Raw genomic sequence first — 6,268 nt, 5'->3', positions numbered from 1 at the left:
TTGGTACGGGTTGCCGTCGAAGCGTGCGTTCTCCGGAGCGCCGTCTTGAGTGGCTGCCTGTAGCCGTACAGGCACGGCTGTTCGCGGAAGCTCCCAGACCAGGAACAGAACCCGGGCACGGTGCCAATCGAAGAAGTCGGTTCGCCGTTCCCGCGCGCAAACGAACGTCTCGAAGTTTCCAGCTTTAAAAGCGGAACTACGTAGGCCTCTAACCAAAGTAGTGGGAGTAGTAGTATGTTTTCGGGAAAGCGGTGTAACCTGTTGTTCACGCAGCAGTGTTGCGTTGCCTAAGTTAGTGGCGAGCCGCTTTCCTTGCTTAAAACATGGCACTCTGCCTCGCGCGAGTGCTGCATACGCACAGTATGCACCGTACCCTGGTTGATCCTGCCAGTAGTCATATGCTCGTCTCAAAGCCTAAGCCATGCATGTCTCAGTACAGACTTGACCAAAGTGAAACCGCGAATGGCTCATTACATCAGATATGGTTCCTTAGATCGTACGCATCCTACTTGGATACCTGTGGCAATTTCAGAGCTAATACATGCTCACCGTGTCTCCGGCCGGGCAACCGGACGGGGTGCCGTTACCATTCAAAAGACCAAACGGTCCGCTTCTGCGGGCCGACTCATTTGGTGACTCTAAGTAACCTCTAGGCAGATCGCACGGTCAAGCACCGGCGACGCATCTATCAAATGTCTGCCTCATCACACTGGATGGTGGGTTATTGGCCCACCATGGTGATTACGGGTAACGGGGAATCAGGGTTCGATTCCGGAGAGGGAGCCTGAGAAACGGCTACCACATCTATGGAAGGCAGCAGGCACGCAAATTACCCACTCCCGGCACGGGGAGGTAGTGACGAAAAATACCGATGCGGGACTCATCCGAGGCCCCGTGATCGGAATGTATCCACCTTAAACATTTGGGTGAACCTATCGGAGTGCAAGTCTGGTGCCAGCAGACGCGGTAAGTCCAGCTCCGATAGCGTATACTGAAGTTGCTGCGGTTAAAAAGCTCGTAGTTGGGTCTCGGGCGGTCGGTTCGCCGTCAGGCGTTGAATTGGCCGTACCGGACATCTTCTCGGTTTCCTCGGTCTGCTCTTCACCGAGTGGATCGTGGTATTCCGGGGCGTTTACCTTGAACAAATTAAAGTGCTCAAAGCAGGCTATTTGCCTCGATTCTCCTTGCATGGAATAATGGAACAGGACCTCGGTTCTCTCTGTTGGTTTTCGAACCAGAGGTAATGATTAAAAGGGATTGACGGGGGCATTAGTATTGCGAGGGGAGAGGTGAAATTCTTGGATCCTCGCAAGACTACCTACAGCGAAAGCATTTGCCAAGAATGTCTTCATTAATCAAGAACGAAAGTTAGAGGTTCGAAGGCGATTAGATACCGCCCTAGTTCTAACCATAAACGATGCCATCCAGCGATGCGCAAGGTTCAAGAACACCGTGCGCGCAGCCCCCGGGAAACCTGAGATTTCGGGTTCCGGGGGGAGTATAGTTGCAAAGCTGAAACTTAAAGGAATTGACAGAAGGGCACCACAAGGCGTGGGACGTGCGGCTCAACTTGACTCAACACGGCAAAACTTACCAGGCCCGGACATCGTAAGGATTGACAGATTGAGAGCTCTCTCTTGATTCGGTGGATGGTGGTGCATGGCCGATTTTAGTTCGTGGAGCGATTTGTCTGCTTGATTGCGATAACGAGCGAGATTCCTGCCTATTAACTAGGCGTCGGGGTACGTGTACCCCCGGCGCATCAAAACCCCTTCTTAGAGGGACCGGTTGTCGCAAGCAGCAAGAGTGGGAGCTATATCAGGTCAGTGATGCCCTTAGATGCTCTGGGCCGTACGCGCGTCACACTGAAGGAGACAACGCGTCTTCCCCTGCCGAGAGGTACGGGTAACCGCTGAACCTCCTTCGTGATAGGGACCGGGGTTTGAAATTGTTCCCCGCTAACGAGGAATGCCCAGTAAGCGCGAGTCATCAGCTCGCGTTGATCGAGTCCCTGCCCTTTGTGCACACCGCCCGTCGATGCATCCGATCGAGTGATACGGTGAGGCCTTTGGACCGGCGCCCTGCGGGGGTTCCACCTTCCGCAGGAACCGTCGGGAAGACGGCCGAACCTGGTCACTTAGAGGAAGCAAAAGTCGTAACAAGGTTTGGGTAGGAGAACCTGCCCAAGGATCATTACCGTACGGTATATCCGCTTCTTCACCTTGTCATCCATCCGCGAGAGCGTTGAAGGGGGACTAAAACTCCCGGAGCCGGCGGATGGTACGTAGGTGGTTGCTGAAGGGTCAAGAATCGGTCCTCGGCCCCCAACGGGGGCATTCCCCCTCGCAGGGAATGCCTGGCTGAGCGGGTGTGCGGAGTAAGGCGATTCCCCCTTCGCGCCACTACCTTGTTAATCTGGCACTTGTGCAGGCCAGACTATAATTGCCCGGCACTTTCAAAGTTACACGTTAACAGGGGTAGGTGAGACTCGACCTTTAAAGGTATCGCCCCGCTAAAACATGCACCCGAACCCCGTCTCGAGGCCTTGGAGACGGGGGGTAGGTATCATCCGGGGAGGCTCGCGAGGGCGCTTCCCGATGAACAGACACATCATTCCGCCGAAGTGCGACCACAAACAACCCCAGGCGGGGGATCACTTGGCTCGTGGGTCGATGAAGAACGCAGCTAGCTGCGAGTCAATTTGCGATCTGCAAAACAGAGAGCATCGACGGTTTCGAATGCACATTGCGGCCCGGGTCTTTACCTGGGTCGGTCCTGGTTGAGTGTCGGAAGTTTCTAAATGACACATGTGCTCTTGCGAGCACAGCGCGTGTAACAGCACGCCACGAAAGTCTCGCGGCCGCCTCTCTCAGCGAGGTAAGAGCGGTCGCGAGGTCGAATCCGAAACAGGATCATTAGGAGTCGGCCGCGAGGTCGTCTCCTCGGAGGACTCCATTCTAGTACAAGAAGTGGAAAGACCGGTCTACGGATCCGGGCGTGCGTGGAAGGGGCCTCGAAAGAGCGGGGTCATCCCGGAGCAGTCCGTATCCGTATCCCGGAAGCAGCTTTCCGAGCATTCAGGGGCGAGCAACTTGCAGAGATGGTTGTTAGGTTGAAGCTAGCTGTAGAGCACGTGGAGAATGAAAAAGGCTATGCATGTCCGGCCAGCACATTTGCCGGCCCGACTATAGTTGCTCGCCGGTGATCGGGATGTAGGCTTCTTCGGACATTGTGGCTGGACCACTCTGATGCTCGGAAGGTTAAATTTCCAAAGTTTGGAATTACGTGGAGTGGGAGAGCCGGCCGGACGACTCAGTTTCGTCCGGGCGGGTGCCTCGCGTTGAACGCAGGGTAAGTTTCCAACAGTCGTCTACGGACGCGTGGAAGAGCCTGTCTCTTCTGTTCGCGCGGAAGGAGAGCTCGGTCAAGGTTAGAGGTTTCCCCCGAAGCTCGAGAGCCGCCTTACCGTCTAGATAGGAGGACCTGCGTTGGGCGACGAGGAAGATCCCTCGGACCTCCTAGGAAACCGCAATGTAAAGTTAGCACCCGACCTCGACTCAGGGTTGACCACCCGCACGATTTAAGCATATCAATATGCGGAGGAAAAGAAAATAACAATGATTCCCTCGGCATCCCTAAGTGGGAGGTAGATTCCTCCTAAGGCTAAATATCACCACGAGACCGATAGCGAACAAGTACCGCGAGGGAAAGTTGAAAAGAACTTTGAAGAGAGAGTTCAAGAGTACGTGAAACCGCCTGGGGGTCAAACGGTTGGAGCTCGAGAGTTCGATGGGGGAAGGTGATTCAAGGGTTAAGGACCAAGTCTCCGGCCCCCTAGCGGGGTTGTCCCCTTCCTTAGGAACCTCCCGTCTGCGAGGGTGCGTCCGGGGACGGTCCCCCTTCATTCCGCGCCCGGTAGGGCACCTCGGCTCGTTGGGATCCGTCCTAAGGGCCTGGGGTGGAGCTCTCCGGCTCGTCCGGAGAACCCCCGGTGACCCGGACGGAACCCGACGGCTCATGGGCAGGCCTGGGGATCCGCCGCCGTTTTTAGGCGGAAGGCGTAGAGGTCGCAGCAATGTGGCGTGCCTGGCAGTGTCCCCCCGTCCCCCGTTCGTCCGGGGGGGTTCGCGGGGGGCGTACTGTGAGCCCCGGGCCCGTGCGGTGTTCAACGAGTGGCCCATCCGACCCGTCTTAAAACACGGACCAAGGAGTCTAGCGCGTGGGCGAGTCTAAGGGAATCACTAAACCCGAAGGCGCATTCAAAGCGACTGGGACGATCGAGGTGACCCGGAGTCGCTCAACGAAGGGCCCTCGCTCAGTCCCGGGGCGATCCCCCACCTCCGGGTGCGGGGATCGTACCTAAGAGCCCACTCGCTGGAACCCGAAAGATGGTGAACTATGCTCGGCCAGGACGAATCCAGGGGAAACCCTGGTGGAAGTCCGAACCGCCTCTGACGTGCAAATCGACCGTCTGAGCTAAGCATAGTGGCGAAAGGCCAATCGAACCGTCTAGTAGCTAGTTCCCTCCGAAGTGTCCCTCAGGACAGCTGGCGCTCGCAAGGGGGGTCCATCCCGGTAAAGCGAATGACCGGGGGCCTCGGGGCCGAAACGGCCTCGACCTACTCTCAAACTCTGAACGGGATGGAGGTCCCGCTTTCCCCTAGGGCGAAGCGGGGCCTTCTTGGACCCGAGTGCTCAGTGGGCCGCTCCTGGTAAGCAGGACTGGCGCTGTGGGATGAACCAAACGCCGGGTTAAGGCGCCTGAATCGACGCTGCTCAAACCATGAAAGGCGTCGGTTGCTCAAGACAGCAGGGCGGTGGCCATGGAAGTCGGCATCCGCTAAGGAGTGTGTAACGACTCACCTGCCGAAGCAACCGGCCCTGAAAATGGATGGCAATCGAGCGTCGTGCCTATACCCGGCCGCCGCCGCAATGCTAATGCATTGGCATCAATGCAAGAATGATGCGGCGGTGAGTAGGAGGGCGCGGCGGTGAGCGTGGAAGGGTCTGGGCGCGAGCCTGCCTGGAGCCGCCGTCGTTGCAGATCTTGGTGGTAGTAGCAAATAATCTGATGAGACCTCGCTGAGGTCAGACGTGGAGAAGGGTTCCGCCTCAACAGCAGTTGCAGGCGGGTGAGCCGGTCCTTAGACCACGGAAAACTCCCACCGATGCGTCGGGTCAGTTTCGCGCTGCCACCGGGAGAGGTGTAGTGGTTAGCGCGAGGCGCCGGCGTCTCGGCCGCGGTCGAAAGGGAAGTGGGGTATCCAGCCCTCCGCCGCGTCTCGGGACCGGGAGTGCGTCGCGGGTTCCCTAGAAGTCCGTAAGTCCAGGTAACTGGTGGCACCAGGAGAATCTGTCGGGTCCCGGGGGCAGAGTTGTCTGTTCTGTCAGAGCGATCCCCTACGCTCCCCGGAATCTTCCCAGAAGGTGAAGGGGACACTGGGGAAAGCTAAGAGAACCGTAGTTGGATGCGGTTTCCCCGGGTGCCCGTCGGACCTTGAAAATCATGGTGGGAACAGCGCAGCAGAGTCCCGAGGCCTGGCCGTACCCGAATCCGCATCTGGCCTCCGAGGTAAAGAGCCTCTTGACGATAGACTAATGTGGGTAAGGGAAGTCGGCAATCTGGATCCGTACCTTCGGAACAAGGATTGGCTCTGGGGACCGGGGCCGGTCGGGGCCCGGGGGGCCACCGCGGGTTCGGTCCGGCGTGGGTCTTCGCGAGGGACATCCTTCCGGGGTTGTTCCAAGCTTGGACCGCGCGTCGGACTTCCGCGAGCGTCCCTGGGCTCTCTGAGGGGAACGCACCTAACCCCTTGCCCTTTTCTGGGCTTTGGGGGGAAAGTGCCTCCCTTCGAGTCGGCCGCCGACGAACGGTCGACTCAGAACCGGCACGGACCAGGGGAATCCGACTGTTTAATTAAAACAAAGCATCTCGAAAGCCTGGAAGGGTGTTTACGGGATGTGATTTCTGCCCAGTGCTCTGAATGTCGCGCTGAAGAAATTCAGGGAAGCGCGGGTAAACGGCGGGAGTAACTATGACTCTCTTAAGGGAGCCAAGTGCCTGGCACTACGAGGGTAGAGGTGAAACTCGAAGATCCTTGCACCCAGGTACTACGGGGAGAGGGATGGTACCCGTTGACCCCCGCATGAAGGTTCCCTTGAGAACCCTGCCTCAGGGTACAGAGCGGGTCCACCGGTGGCGGATAGTGGAACGGCTCGCAGATATGTGAGCTAGTGATGTACATCATCATCCCGGACCAGAGGCTAG

At 57.7% G+C, this 6,268-nt stretch overlaps 2 non-coding genes and 1 pseudogene across 2 annotated transcripts; all 3 read left to right on the top strand.

Annotated features, from left to right (window-relative positions):
* Positions 1 to 371: 371 nt before the first annotated feature.
* On the top strand, positions 372 to 2,196 carry LOC145982478 (small subunit ribosomal RNA). Its single transcript, XR_014441060.1, has one exon. It is a non-coding gene; the product is annotated as a small subunit ribosomal RNA (ribosomal RNA).
* A 441-nt stretch (positions 2,197 to 2,637) lies between these two features.
* On the top strand, positions 2,638 to 2,789 carry LOC145982468 (5.8S ribosomal RNA). Its single transcript, XR_014441059.1, has one exon. It is a non-coding gene; the product is annotated as a 5.8S ribosomal RNA (ribosomal RNA).
* Positions 2,790 to 3,570: 781 nt separating this feature from the next.
* On the top strand, positions 3,571 to 5,589 carry LOC145982470 (large subunit ribosomal RNA; annotated as a pseudogene).
* Positions 5,590 to 6,268: the final 679 nt, after the last annotated feature.

Source organism: Lepisma saccharinum, unplaced genomic scaffold (assembly GCF_977018435.1).
Source record: "Lepisma saccharinum unplaced genomic scaffold, izLepSacc3.1 HAP1_SCAFFOLD_184, whole genome shotgun sequence".
Lineage (NCBI taxonomy): Eukaryota > Metazoa > Arthropoda > Insecta > Zygentoma > Lepismatidae > Lepisma > Lepisma saccharinum.
This window is presented reverse-complemented; position numbering and strand designations above follow the sequence as displayed.